Below are 16,000 nucleotides of genomic sequence, written 5' to 3'. Positions count from 1 at the left end.
ATGTGTGGACAAATTGGAGAGAGTCTAGTGGGACGCAATAAAAATAGTTTGGGGATGAGGCACAAGGCTTCTGAGAAGAGGCTGAGGGAACTGGGCTTATTTAGTCTACAGAAGAGAAGACCGAGTGGGGATTTAATAGTAGCCTTCAACTACTAGAAGGGTAATTACAAAGAGGATAGAGACTTGTTCTCAATGGTGGCAGATGACAGAACAAGGAGCAATGGTTTCAAGTTGAAGCTAGGGAAGTTTAGGTTAGATATTAGGAAAAAACTTTCTTACTAGGAGGGTAGTAAAATACTGGAACTGGTTACCTAGAGAGGTTGTGGAATCTCTATCCGTGGAGGTTTTTAGAAGTTGGCTAGCTAAAACCTTGGCTGGGATGATCTAGTTGCGGATGGTTCTGCTTTGAGCAGCTGGTTGGAGTAGATGACCTCCTGAGGGTCCCTTCCAAACCTAATTTTCTATGATTCTGTGATTCAATACATTGTGTTTATCTATATTGTTCTTTAAGGGAATGTATTTGAGTATCCTGGCACATAAGTAGTTTGGGATGTGAAACTGAGCTATATAAATGCTTTCCTTGATTTGTAATGATCATGTTGAGAGGAAATATAACTGTGTTAATTGTGTACTGGTTTTGCTAATTTCTTCCTTCACAATACAGTATTGTGTGTGGGGGGATATTGATAACATGAGAGTATAAGGGAGTGATGGAAATGGGGAAGATAAGAAATAAGAGGGAATTGTGATGGGGCATGGAAGTATGGACAGGAGTGGAGACTGTCCTTCACTATTTATGATTGCCTGAGCTCCCATTTGCTTAGCTTTGTCTTTCTCAGATCACTGAAGTGGGCTTCAAGGGAAATTCTTGTGCCAAGAATTGGAAGTTTTATGCCAAGTCTGACTGTGACTTAGAGTAATTGAATTCTTAAGCTGTAGTTGTGCTGGAGTTGAAGAAAGGCACTTTTGCCTTCATCATAACATTTGTGTAATCTTCAACAGCAAAATTCATCCTGGATGCTGGATAATCTAGCTAATCTGTGTTGCTCCCACTCGACGCAATTTTTTTCTTATTAAAAATATTCATGTTTCTTCTTTGGCTAAAGTCAGAAAGATCTGAATTTAATTGTTTGTTTTCATGCAGAAAGAGCAGGCTCCCAGAAGATTAAAAATTTTGGGAGTTCTGTCCCTGTAAGGCTAGGCACAGAAATTACATGCAAACTGGTATAAGTAATTGGAAACCAATTCAGATCTGTAACACAACAGACATTCAGTGCAGATAAATCACTTTCAGAATGGCTGAAGCCAGTTTAAGATAAACCTCAATGAATATAGTATCAGACTTAACTGATTTAAGTTAAATTTGTTTATTGAACTTTTTTCCTTCCCAGATCCCCTTCAGATTCAAGTTAACTCACCATCCACCAGTATCCCAGGATGCTTTACACCTCCCCCACAAACCTCACCTTGCAGGGAGGGTGGGTTAGCCTTGGCCCAAGCTGTCTGCTCCAGCTGAGCAGGGTGGCATGCCCTAGTGCCACCCTTCCCTGCCTGCTCCCCCTCTCCCCCCCGCTGGCTTTTGGCTTGTACCACTACAGGCATGTGGCTGCGTTTCTGGAATAAAAAAAATGAATGTCTGTTCAATCTACTCAGCTTAGACTGACCAGCAAAGATTAGATTGATTCAGCCTTGGGTTTTTTGACTGTCTGTACTTAGCCTAACTGAACTCTTCCAGGTTCATTAAGAACAGTGGATAAATATTGAGTGCATTTTTGCTGGAAGTGGTCAGTGGCTCCCTGAATTAGTGTGGGGAAGTCGCATTGTGGCATGTGCTTCCATTTGGGAAGTGCACAAACCCCTGCTCTGAATCTCCTGTTTCTGGAAAGATTAATTAAGAAGCTGTGATAGCTCAATGGTAGTAGAATTTGGAGTCGCAGATCAGAGACCCCTTTCTTGCACCAGCTGTAGTTATTAAGAGGTGCCTGAGACAGGGGGCTGGTAGGAGAGCATCCTCTTTTGGGATTCAGAATCCACATGTGTTCATCTTCTAAGGACACTGCAGAGCTAATGTATTTTGATGGGTATGAGGGTAGGAAAGTGGTTGAAGAATCTGATGGTTACGTGTGGGAGGTTGTGGTCTAGTAGGGGAAATGGTTAAATGGGATTGAGGTGCAGACATCTTTTTATATTAAGGATTTTGTGATCTTGCTTTTATGCATTTCAGATTTATAGAAAAAACCTCATCAATTTTTTGGTTTTTTTTTTAAACAGCATCTAAAGGAATAAATAAAAAATAAACAGTCTTTGTTTTGTAAGGGATACTGTCATATTTTATCATGAGAAATTACTGGATGTATTATAAAGAACAAGTTTTCTTTATCACAATCCATTTACTCCTAATTGAGTGATGCAGTAAGTTGGTGTGTGCCTTTTTGTTACAGTCTGTTAGGAAAATAACTGTCATCAGAAGGGCAGAGCATTGATTTGTGTGATTGCGTTTGTTGAAGAAATTGGGTTTGGTGAGAGCCCAATTAGTATAATCAAGGGAAGTAAGAAAAATTGCAGAAGGAAATTTACTACTGGTGTGCACATTGCATTTTGTGATAAACAGTATTTTAAAAATTGTCTTGCAGTAAAATAGGTTTTTATTCATTAACCCCTGTGAGGTAAGTGTGCAAGTATGTTCAGCCTGAAGAGTAAGGATTGCCTATAGATCTGAACATATACTTACTTGGCAAATTGCTACAATAAGAATTAGTGATATATTGTTTAAAGTGACAAAACTGCTGTTACAAATTGCTTGTGATTAATATCGTATATTGAACAGAAAAGGACACCAGTGTCAGTGCATGGAGTTCAGAATATAATTTGTTTGCCACTGCGGTATGTAATTTAAGTACCTGCCCTGTAGTTTTTAATTGACCATGTCACCAGAGATTCTTTATGCCCTGTTGGACAGATATGTTTTTGAAACTGGATGATGCTTGTGAAACATACGTGGTTTCTGACACTGAAGGAATGTGTTAGAGCTCTAGTAGTATAGAAATTTAAAAACAAGTTTCCAGTGGACACAGAAATATGAAATCAATAATAAAAATAAAATATTTTGAAAAAATATGTGGTCTTTAAAATGTAGCATGCTTTACATACACCTGGCATTGGGAATGGTGAGTTAAACAGTAGCATGGGACTTGGTTCAACAGGAAATGCATATATTTATATAAATTGCATAGTTTCAGCTATCATAAATACGGCTTCAATGCAGTAGTAAGAGTAAAGCCCAATTTAGTCATAACCAGCATACTGTCTGTTCCAGTCAAAGTGCAAATAGCCATGTAATTAACAATCTGTGGTTCATTCAGTTTAGCTTAGTTAAATGTATTGTTTTTATAATTCTGTCACTTCATGGCAAGAGAAGCTGACTCACTTAAGAACATTTTAAAAAACAAATACTCTTGGTCACTACCAGGTCCACAGAGCCAAACAACAGGATCTTCAGTCTCCCCTTCATCTTGGCAATAGAAATAAGACCTGTGAGTATGACTGGCTTGATTCCAAACTCATAGAAGAGCTTGCCAGTTGGCTTCTTGCCACCATAAACTGCATGGGGCAGCAAAACCTGCTACAGAGCTGGTAGACAGTTTCTCTCTTTAGGGACCTCACTTCTAACATTCCATTACAAATTGGCTTTATTCAGAATCTTTTATCATTAATTTTTTGAAGCCTGATTGCTCAGCCTTTTTTGGACAGTCCTTTTCTGAAGTTTTCTCATCTTTCTTATCCCATTGCATAGGCATTTAACATGGCAAAAAAGCAGACGAGAAAAGAATGCTTCTGTTGTGCCTGCATCTTTCCATATTGTATCAAAGCCATCTTATGCTGCTTTGTGTCCTTGACAGAAGCTCTGCCTCTTTAGCCAGTGGAGCCTGCATTCCCTTTTTTTGGCTCTACTAACATCCAGGCACTTGCACAGCAAATACCTAAGGTTACTGCAATGTGCTTGGTCTGTGCTGCTTGCTCAGAAGAGCCAAGTGTGATGCTATCCAAGAGAAGAAAGTTTTATAGGGAAGCTCTACTCTGCTGCTGAAGCAGCAGTAGTTGTCTAGTTAGTAGTGCATACAGTCGCCCATCTGTCTTCTGAAAGATTCCTTGAAAGGTATTTTCTCTCTCTAAGGGGTGTATATCAATGGCAATAGGCAGATAGAACTCACAAAACTCCAGCTGCAGTAGACTTCCCTTACTTATTCTACCTCTGATATGATAGAAAGAGCCTTTTCTGTAGAGGGGGGGAGCAAGTCCCCTTTTCTGACTTTCCAGTAAAACTGCTAGGCACAATGTGGACCAGAGGGGGTGAATTACCAGGTGGCTGCTTTTTTAAATATGTCAGTCTGTGAAACTCCTGGGCAACAGACCCACTCTGCTGTGTGCCAGCCGGGGATCCTATATGCTGGCAGAAGTCTTAGTCCGCTAGTTAAACCATTTTTACTTCACTGAGATTAGCCAGGAAGAGCTCAAACAGTTGTCAGGGCCCTATGCTATTTTTCTAAAAAGAATTTAAAAAACAAAAATGATGCCAGCAGCCCCACGATAACAAACCACTGTGTACCATATGATGAAAGAGAAAAACATGCAGAAAGAGAACAGATTTCAGCTTCAAACTTCCAAGAGGTGTCAGATATAATTCAGGAGAAAGATTTATGAAAAGTGAATTGAGTGTGTTCTGTGAAAAACAGTAGTTCTTATTAAATGTTTTCCATTCCAAGTGAAAATGATAAACTTTCAGTTGCAGTAAAGGCTTGTAACCTGTTGTCTTTAACCCACTGTTAAAAATGGAGCTGAACTTCTTACCCTCTACTTCAGTGCTTTGCTTGCTTTAAAGGAACTTTAAAGCTGCTGCTCTGAGGAAGATGGCTACATATTAATTCACCTACTTAGTACTTATATCATTTTTTGTTATAAAATAACTCCAGTCAGTTATACAGTATTTTAGTTAGAGCTACTCGTATATTTCTTTATTTAGTGTCTTGTATTTTTCTTCATAGATGATTCCCTAGATTAAGATCATGAATACATCAAAATTATACATGATATGGTGAAATTGGTTAACTAATCTGTTCTGTCTTAAAAGCGTATAATTACTGGGATAAAGGATAGGTCTGTAGCTAATTCCAAAACAGAACAGTGGTCAGTTACATACATTGAGATATGGAATTCTCATTCATGGACATGTACTTGCATACATTTTAATAAAACTGATTTTGGAAAAGTACCTTCAATATTCATAAGCTTCTATGCTGCACCGAAGGTATGTAATTCACATAGACGTTTATATATGCAATGTATTATACCCCTCTAAAGTTTAAATTAAAATGGGAATTTTAATTGTTTTTAGAAGGAAGTTTGTGCATCTTGTTTTTATGCTGCCTTTTTCTGGGAATCTGGAAACTTTATGTTCAAGAATTAAGGCGCAAGAGCACTCATGCCCACCTTCTCAGCTAGTTGTATATGTATGTGCTTATAAATTATATAAACTTATGAATTTACAAACATGGGTTGTAAAAAATCACATATGTGTACATATAGTATTATAGTTGCGTAAGTGGCTGGAGCACACAGTGGTATAGGCCAAAAAGGGTTGTTATCCTAGGATGGCTGCATTCCATATGAATGGTAAACACAGAAGGAAATTATGCAGGTCATCAAAAACAAATTCCATTAGAACAGTTGTCTCTATCTACATATGCAAGTTGCAGATTCTGTAGTAAAGATATAGTTAAAAGGATCTTTGTGTCAGGTGGTTTGTTTAGTTTAAAACTGAGAAGTTCTGAAAGATAGAAATAGTCCAGGTGGAAATGGAAGAGCATAGCTAAGGAGGGCAGAGGTACAAATGTGTGAAATTTATCATGTTGTTCTATAGTTTCACATGGGCATAGCTGGCGTGTTTGTCTCCTCAATTTAAAATCTGAATTAATTTATTCATCCTTCAAGTTCAGTCTCCTCTGGAGTGAAAAATACCATCTGTTTACAAGTGAATAGCAATGCTATACAGCCACGTTGGATAAGAAGCCTTGTATCTGATTTTAAAAAGGGCATCTATAAAATCCAAAGAATAATTGAATATATTTTTAGTTCTCACTTTGCCTTTTAAATAGAGAATTTTAATGCGGGTTTTCTATTCCTGTTCAACAGGTATGGAACAGGGGAATGCAGATGGAGCTAACAACAATATTAAATCAAGCTTTTAAATTTCCAATTTTAGGTTGGGTGTACTTAAAACCACTTCTTCCTTTCCATGCAGCTGTATGTGCTGTTACAGGAACAGTCCTTTTATGGAAATCATCAAAGATGAATGAACTGGGATTTGAATAAAAGAATCTGGTGTTGCCATAAATGGTTACTATAGCTATGTTCATATGATGCTATATATTGGCTTCTGGTTAATAGCTGATACTGAACAGAAACAACTGTCCCCCTGTGCCATAATCCTGCATGAGCTCCTGGTAATAGAAATACATTACCTGAAGATCCATTGTTGACCCCATGAGAGACATGTTGCAGTTAAAGGAAATACGATTTTGTGAAGAAATTTCTAAACTAATCACCTTTTACTCCTAGACAAAGAATAAGAGATTCAGATTCAAGAACAATTATAAAAAATCCTGCACACACATTTCTCCACCTGTCATCTCTTCACTGTTCGTGAGCATTTTGGTTGTTGGTTAAACCTGTCATGGATCTTATGGCTTTGTCTCGCAGATTTCTCTCTTCTTTTTGGTTATGAAACCTCCTGGGTACCTACAACAGGCTCTCTTCAAGGTACAGTATATGTTTAGGATAGGTTGTCAAGAAGATCCATTATTTGGACAGGCTGTTCTTTTGTGTTCCAGAGTCTGCTTTTTGAAAAGCCAGTTTTAGCCCTCTTGCTTGTTTTCCACCTGGGATTTTTCATGGAGGCTCCTCCTTCTGCTGATAATATGAGTAGAATTTACTTTACCTAAATTGCAGTCATCTCTGTTATCAAGTAGGTTGGAAGGAAGACTATTTATGTTAATGGCTCTCAGTTGGTCTTGGTCTGACAGCTACATGATAGCAATCCTCATAGCAAATAGCTAAACCATTAAATGGTAGTAGGCAACTGTCACTCCTTCTAGATCATGGCATGTGCATGAAGGGTCACTAGGACCTTTGACGCATACACCTAGGGAGGAGTATGGGGGAGTGGAGGCTGCCCAGACCTTCCATCCCCACCTTTAGAGCATTGAGACCGTATCCAAAGGCCAGACCAAGTCCAGACATTGTGCCTCAATGGCTGTAGTTATATCTAATCAAACCTAGGTCTCCTGCGTGGGAGTTGACCAGATATTTTTAAATTCCACATAGACAAATTGCCTCACTTGTCATGCACTTGGAACTTTTTTCCATTAATATTAATTTTCTCCAGGAAGGCTTGGACAAGTTTATCTCAGAACTTTAAAGCTCATTCTCCTTAACCTAGAGCTTTTTGAAGGATTGAGGATTCTTTGTAGATTTCTCTGTAGATATCCAACAGGTAGTTTTACAGATTTTTCCAAAGAGGCAACTCCTGAGCTTGATCAGCTATTTGAGTTTGATTGAAGTGATTTAATAAGGCAATTTGGTAAGGCCAGTGACATCAGGGAACTGGACTCATTGACCTGGGAAGTCCCTTCTACTCTTACTTTTCTATAGGTATTTTGTCTTGCTTCTCCTTAGAATATATATTTTTTTCCAGGTTGGTATCAGTTAAAATAGTGTACCTATTAAACTCTCTTAGATGAAGGACACTGTTATTTCCTTTTCCCCCACTGCTCCCTCATATCTTTCGTTATTACAGGGTTATTCTGCGCCCTTTCCCAGGATCTAGTCTCCTTTTCATTTAAGCGCGGTTACCTCCCTTTGCTCTTTTGTCGTCTTTACTTTCTGTCTCTAAGAGAGATTATGAAATTCTCTGCATGTAAAAACTCAGTTTCTATTGAGTAAAGTGAAAGATTTGCAAAGCAAAAATATTACTCTTATAACAGGAAGAAAATTTCCGTATGCACTTTTATCATCTCATGTACAAGGTAGGTAGAAAAGCTCAAAACTGTTTCAAGCTTTCTAGTTTTTTGGCTAAGATGCATTTTGTTGATGGAACAAGAAATAGTTTCTACTAACAAAGTGTCAGAATGGACATTGGAAGTTTTCCACTTCTCCAAATATGTGATATTAACTTACATGTAGGAACTTCTGTGCAAACAGACTTTGACCATCGATTTTGTAATGTCAGCAGTTGTGAGGTGGGCCAGTAGTTTGCAAGAAAGAATTGTTATTTTACCTTGTACAAGCCCGTATGTCAGTCTTGATGAAGGAATTACCTGGTAAAATTTTATATAGGGGTCTGACTAAATGAATGTAATGGTCACTTCTGTCCTTAAAAATCTATTAATTTTTGTTGCATGCTGTTTGTTCTGAGTTTAAATGTTTGTGGTGGTTACAATTATTTTTGTGTGGCATGTAAACATATTTGGCTATAAATCAATCGCAAACTACTAGTCTTCATTTGATTATTCATGGTTTCCTGTTAATTAATCAGAGTGCTTAATATTCTTAGCCTAATGATTCTCAACCAGGGTGCCTTGAGATGCAGTCAAGGGTGCTGCACAGTGTGAGCACTGTTGTGCAATAGTGTGCAAACAGGATTCACAAGATAAACCTATAGATTTTTAAATAGGGTTTCATAGTGTTAAAACTGTTCTGACTCATTGAGTTATCCTGAGTTCTTTGCAATTAAAGAATTGCTCTATTATTTTTCAGAAGTCAAACAGTAAGTGAAAAGTAAGAGCTGGCATTTTCTGAGGGCTGTCTTGACCCTAATGAAGGGTGTCTTGAATCTAAAAAGGTTGAGAACTACTCCCTTGATAATAAATGTAATATTGTTTTTATTCCCTGGCTGGATGAGTAAGTATTTGTAGACATAAGGAAAAATCAAACAAGTCACTTTTGATTCAGAACTTTCTGTAACCACAGATTTGTTCAGTTTTTGATAAGACTTGCCTATTGTGTGTGGTCTCGCAAATAGATTACACTGGTAGGAGAAAAAAGAGTCACTATCAAAACAGTGTTTGTGTAATTTGTTTGCTCATACATAAGAAAAGTGTCGTTTGTACTCCCCTACCTTTCATATTAAAGGATGCATGACTTTTGTGTGGTTTGTGTGCTTTCCTCTAGGACTGTATGATAAGTTGAAGTGATTTTTTTTTTTTTAGATGTAATTTGTCATGTAACAGAACTGCGATTTAAAAACTACTATAACCTCGAATTAAGAGTCTCACCTTTCTCTGAAGTTAGCTTTCATTATCTCCCTCTGCTTGCTTTTATTGATATTTATCTATTGCTGTATGATTACTTTCTAGGAATTAATGATTGTGTGAATAAAGGAGTTTGGAGATAATCAAGGTAGCACTATATATTGTAATGTTGCTTTTGGGCCATCTGCCTGTCAAAAGTGAATTTGGTAGTAAGCCCAGCTGTCTACTTTGGCATGTTCTAATTAGCAGAAATCTATGTTATAGTAAAGCCAATTTTTAAAATATTTTTAATAAAAGTGAGAAAAAAACCCTCTACCCAGTTCTCCAGTATAAATTTCTGCTTAAGAGATTTTTATTTCATCAGTTTTTTTAATCTACTGTGTTCTGTAATGGGATAACTTTCTGTGACTCCTCTCAAGTCATTAATCCTAATTGTTGAAGACTAAGTGCTTTGGTGTTTTCATTGTGAGGCCTAGTTTAAATAATTGGAGTGAGTGAGGGAGCATCTTGTCTCTCTGTTTGTACAACTTAACAGTTGGGTCCACTTACTTTTAACACTACTGTCCTGCGGTGAATGCTTTCCAGTCACTACTTCCACATTGCTCCTGATTGCAAAGTCAGAGCTTCAGTAGCAACTTAAAGGGAAAAATGAAGTGTAGTTGCTGCATTCCAGGGGACTGGGAAGAACAATATATGTTCAGTATGCTTACTGAATGTGGAAATAATAATTATTAAGCTAACCAACAAGAAGTGTATTCTTATTAAAATGTGTGGGTCTTTTCAGTATAAGCATACGACTGTGTAATGCTTTGAGAATGGGTCAAAGATTACACATAACAAGGACTTCTGTGATTGGTTATGAACAAGTGAAAATACTGTAAACTTTTGACCTTGCTACAGCAAATGGAGCTGCGTAAAGCACCTACAGATGGCGGGATTTAACATAGTCAGTCTCTTGCCCTTTCTTGGCAATTATGATCATATTACACCAGGCATACGGGAGAAGTCAGTTTTGTAACTCTAATACAGTGCGTCTTTGAAAGTTTTGTATTTGCAGTTGCCTGTTTCATTTTTGTATGGACCATCAAGCAGTTAAGCCAAAAGATTTCAACTTCTGTTGTTGTTATTTAACTTAATGATTTCCTGACTGGTTTGCCAAGCTGGCATTTGAACAGAAAATCATTTTGAACATTTTGAATTATTTTTGAACTTTTGGACTATAGTAGGCTGCTGAATTCTACATGCCGGGGGAAGGTTTTATATTATTTTGCTATGGATTTGGGAAAAAGGTATATTTTTTTAATCAAGGGATCTAACAAAATTAGTTATCATTAACATTATTAAACAATTGTTATTAAATATAACTATGTCTCAACAGTCTTTTTGTGTGTGTGAAAACTGAATGAAATAGTACACGTTATTTATTTGGTTAAAAAAATTCTCTGTCATTTAAAAATGGGCATTTAAAATGTTGTGGTGTTTACCTGTGAAGTATTTGGCAAATTAGATTGTTAGCTTATGTAAAGCAGAAGAATTTTATGAATATGAGGATAAAGATTGTCTTCTCTCTGTGAACTTTATGCTGTCACTTAACAAAATTAGAAGCACAATAAATTCTAAATTGCGCTTTTGGCACAGTTACAGTTATTAAGTCATCGAAGGATATTTTGTTGTAACCAGCTTTTCATGGATCCGATTAAAGAGGGAGGGAGAGGATGGTATGGATACTCATTTTGTGTGTGATTGCCTTCAGATCAGCTTGACATAGTGACATCAAGTAAAAGATGGGTATCATAGAAGGCATACTTGCTTGTATTTGTTAACCAGCTACTACCTTTCTCTCTCCCTCCCTGCTTCTCAGTTTGCTGCCTAGCTTGTAATCTGATTCCTGTGCCAGATGTTGAGAGGTGGAGTATTGGCAATCAAGGCTTTTAGATCAATCCACTGAGGGAGGTTACTTTATTATATCTGTGGTTTGCAAAAAAATTTCCTTCGGTTTTCCAGAATGACTTTTACTGAGACTAGAAATTGGAAGCATATGATGATGATGATATAAATGTTATAACAATTTTTTGGAGGAAAGAAGGTTCAAACACTAATAATAAAGTCTTTAAAAAAATGAATACGGAATCTTATACTGTGTTTTGACAGAACTAGGTTTTACTTCAAGCATCTCTCTTCCTGGTGCAAGTCAATGCATTTTAGCCATGTCTGCACCCCTAGGAAAGAGCTGATGATGAAAGGTTTGAAGCACTTAAATAGTTTAGTGGCTACTGTAGAAGCGTGATAAATTCACTTAACAAGTAAATTTTCTAGATGGATAAAATAGATTGAAAGAAAATTTCAACTCTTAAGTGCGGTAGTCAACATAAACAGATTTTTATTGGTTGGTAAGTGCTTGAAAATGATAATCTCAAGGATCATCAGGTCAAAATTGTACATATTATTAACATTGGTGGTATGTTTGTATCCCTAGAATACTTCTGATGCATTTTCCTTAAAATAAAGGTATACCATATTTTCTTGAATACAGTATACTTTGGAATATAATACACAACTTATTTATGAAAGGCAGAATGAAGATTTTTTTCCCGTGGTGTTATGGCTGCATAGAACAAGGACAGAGCCTTATCTTCAACTGACTTACCTTCCCTTTCCTGCTTAAGTAAGGCTGAAACCCTAGCAGCTGCTGAAGACTGGTTTCCATAGGTGGATCAATGATTTTGAAAAGAGATGGAGACTTTGAAAAGAAATAAAGAACTGGGGAATGAAAGAAAGACCAGGAACAGCTGGCAGACACCAAAATTGCCCTTAAAAGGGTTAGCTTTATAAAGACCATTTAAGTCTTGAGCATATATTAACAACCTTCTTTAGAAGCAGGTCCTTGGCTGCTCGGCTGCTTTACCTGTGGTAGGTTAGGATAATTAGGTCTGTGCTGTCAAGGTTGACAGTAGTCTTATGTAGAGTTTAGATTACTGATTGTATTAGGATGGTTTGGATAGGGATGATCCTCAGGGGATTGGACTAGATGACCTTTTTCTTCTCTGATTCTATGAAAAAGAGAAATCACTTGTTAACACTTGTAGGGTAAAGAACAATGATCCATTAAGTTAATTCATTATCTCAGCTGCCTGAATAATAATGCCACAACAGGAGTCAAAGCAGAATGCTTCTGTCCTGGGTAGAAAATCAGCTTCCCCACTTAATACACATACCCCAGTTCTGGGGGAATGGGGGCTGATTTTGGAAGAAAAGGTATGTACTGTATATGAGAAAATATGGTATGTTTACTTTAGAATCCTTTTATCAATCATAAGAATCCTCTTTCTACCATTCATGAGTATCCTTAAAATTATCTAAAGGAATTGAGTATTGTACTAGGATTCAAATTGCTGTCAGCTCTGTCACTGGCTTGCTGAATGGTTTTAGGGTAATCACAGAATTGGTCTCTCAGCTTCTCCATTTGTATAGATATAATTGTTACCTGCCGCTCCATCTCACAAGGATGTTTTTGACATTGCATCATAAAGTTGGGGTAGTGTTTTAGACACGTGTGTTTGTTGTGTATGCATGCTCATCTTGTATGTTGAGTCCTAGTATTATGTATATAAAAATTTAAAAAATCATGTGTTAAATATTGCTGTTATTTTCAGTGTATACAATAGATGAAGAAAATCAGGAAAGGAACAAGTTTCACACTTCTGAAATGAAGTGAGTTACTTTATGTTCACTTATTTAAATTGCAGAAACATATTTAAGCATTATTATAGTATTCTCAAGTTTTTAGTGACTTAAAATGGATATCTCATTGAAGAATATAAAGTTTATACACTTTATTTTAACACATTCTTTCTCCTTCTAGAATAACTTACTTATTACATATTCTTAGCTGGAACTAAAAAAGGTAGTGGTTCTTCTAGTGTTGTTCAATTTTAGTATGGAAATATTTCCAACTTGACTTGCAAAAAAAGTTCTTATCTATAATTTTAGGAGTAGGTGAAACTTCTGTGTACAATATTAGTTAGGTAAATGTTCTTCCATTGCTACCTAGCTATATCTAATTTATTTTCCACTTTGTCTGCATTTTGAAAATAGGACTCAAAAAAGTTAACATTTTCTCATGCTATAGCTTGAATCCACTTAGAAGAAAAGTGTGTCTTTTAATTTTCTCTCAGAAGAATTTTTTTGTTCAGTTTTTAACACAGAATATCGTATGTCTGATGGGAATTACAGAAATGTTTGCAGTCACCTATCTTTTCATATTACCTTGCATTGAGCCAGCAGTTTCGGGTAATCAATATTTATCTAGTCTAATTAATGTTTTTCATTAGTATTTGAAAGGAGACAGTCAATGTCTTTATATGGAACATTCAGTCAACCTCAAGTTGGCTATTTCCTGATGTGAAATAGCCCATCCTTTGAATAGGTGAATGGCTTAAAATAATGCTACTGCTCCATTTTTGTCAAGTAATTAAAAAGTAAATAAATGTTAGCCCAGAGATGGGCGACCCCTGGCACAAGTGCCAGTTAGTGGCTGGTGGAGATATTGTCTTTAGCACACCACAGGAAGTGGCTCCCCTGCTTCTCCCAGACCCCCTCACCCGGTGCCCTGGGTTCCTCCCCACTTGGGCCAGCCCACCCTACCCCACCCCACCTCACCCCACAGGAATTGTATCTCTTCCTCAATTCATCAGGGGAACGAAAACTGTGATGTTAAACATGGCGCCGTTTTTGCCTCTCCAGTGGTCAGCAGCAAGCAGTGGGGCTGCTGGGGTCCCTTGGCCAATCAGCAACAGGGAGGCAAAAATGGCATCACGTTTAAAACTGCAGTTGTCACGTCCCTGCCAACCAGGAGTAAGCTGCAAGTGCAGCCCCTCCACCAGCCAGTGGTAGGGGGGCTTACGAGGGAACCTGCAAAATTAAAGGTGCTGCCACGCAGCCCACTTGTGCCGTGATTTTGGTAAGTCCCTATCTTTTTCCTTTTTTACCTCTCTTCTCTTTCCCTCTCTCTCTCCTTTTTTTCTTACTTTTCTCTCCTTTCTCCTCTTTCATTTTCTCTCCTCTTTTTTTTTTCTCTCCTTTTTTCTATTTCTTCTCATTTCTCTCCTTTTTCTGTCTTTCTCTCCCCTTTTTCTGTTCTCTCTTTGGTTTTTCTTTAACTTTCTCTCTTTTGTCTCTCCCCTCCTTTTTCTCTTTCTCTCATTTTTTTTTTCTCTCTCTCATCACAACATGCTTAACAAAGAAACTGAATACACAAGAACAAAGGTAGTATATGTAGTTTCACTTATTGTCACCAGGTTTAGAATTTTTAGAATACCTGGTATTTACAGAAAAAGCAACATTTATGATTATTAACTATATTAATATGCAACATATTCTACCATGTACCTGCCCGCCCTGGTTTTGTTTTTCTGGCATGCCGATACTCCAGAACCTTACAAGGTAGACATTGCAGTTTTTTTGGCATTCCTGCTGAAAACATTGCCTACCTCTGTGCTAGCCATTGTGTTCCCCACAAAACAAATATTTTTTATATTTATTCTGGTACTCTTATGCTTGAGGCCTAATAGTAATCATTTGTTCTTTGAAATCCACAGGGGTCAAAACATTTTGCAAATGGTTCATTTAAACCTTGCTAAATGAACACATTTCCTAAAACTTTCAGTGATGTCAGTGGCACAGAGCAGTTTGAATATAGGCATATATACATAAGAAACTAAAATTGTGCTGAAATATTTGTTAAAGGAAAGCTAATTTTAGCTTGCTTTAGTGTGTAATCTCTACAGGTATTTAAGTAGATTTTGCTTTTACAGTGTATGTGCTTCCTATTAGAGAGAGACATGTCTAGTGTGAGACATCTAAGAGGATAGTGCAAGTAGTAGAGAGCACTAGGAACATGTGCATGTGATATGTATGCTGTACCAATTAACTTTAAAATGTAAAAGAAAAGCAGAAATTCAATAACTTTTGGTTTCCAGACAAGTTAGAATTAGATTGTTGCTGGTCCTTATAAGGAAAAAAACACCAAACGGGGGGGCAGGGGGAATGTTTTAGCTTAGATCACCATTTTGACCTCATGACAGTCAATCCCAAAGCACAGCAAGAGCAACTATTAGTGTGCAGATTAGTGAAAGCTGATTGGATAAAGCAGCAGCAGTTCCCATGTTTGGAGATGTGACCACTTAAAGCTAATAAGATTATAATAATTTACATAGTATCTACTTAAGCACAGGTGTTGAAAATTGTAGCAAAAATATTAGTAAAGAGCTTAAATCCAGTAAAGTCATGAAGCAAAGTCTGGCCAAACTCATTCCCTGTTTAGTGATAGAAATGAGCCCTGCACAGTGTAAGTGCCAGTTCCCGTGCACACAGGGTTTTGCTCTTTCTTGTCCTTGGTGCTCATATATCTTTTTAGTTGCATGGGAATCGAGGACTGAGCTCAACTGAGAAGTGTTTACTTACTCTGTTCATTACATTAAAATATTTTTGCAGTTTGGCATACATATCAAGACTTTTGACAGCTTCTTGTAAACCTTGTGAGGAGAATTTTGATGACATGCACATTTGATTTCACTGTCTGGAGAAATCAGTTTGCACAAAAGTTATATATCAGGCACTTGGCATTCAGAAGGTGTTTTACATTTTGAATGCTTAAAAATTCATTTCTTAAATCATCATAAAATGTGTAAAACTGC

At 37.1% G+C, this 16,000-nt stretch overlaps 1 protein-coding gene across 4 annotated transcripts in view; it reads left to right on the top strand.

Annotated features, from left to right (window-relative positions):
• The window catches only part of NCOA2 (nuclear receptor coactivator 2), a 328,149-nt gene that overhangs the window by 97,837 nt on the left and 214,312 nt on the right, over positions 1 to 16,000 (top strand). The window contains exon 4 of one of the 4 annotated variants that reach the window (XM_019527777.1): positions 12,959 to 13,016. The exons of the other annotated variants lie outside the window; for them this stretch is intronic. The gene's annotated coding sequence lies outside the window, so the exon portion shown is untranslated. The remainder of the gene's footprint in view (positions 1 to 12,958; positions 13,017 to 16,000) is intronic. 4 annotated transcript variants of the gene reach the window in all.

Source organism: Gavialis gangeticus, unplaced genomic scaffold (assembly GCF_001723915.1).
Source record: "Gavialis gangeticus isolate Ggan-Ray unplaced genomic scaffold, GavGan_comp1, whole genome shotgun sequence".
Lineage (NCBI taxonomy): Eukaryota > Metazoa > Chordata > Crocodylia > Gavialidae > Gavialis > Gavialis gangeticus.
The sequence above is the reverse complement of the archived record's forward strand: the minus strand, read 5'-3'. Positions and strand labels throughout refer to the sequence as shown.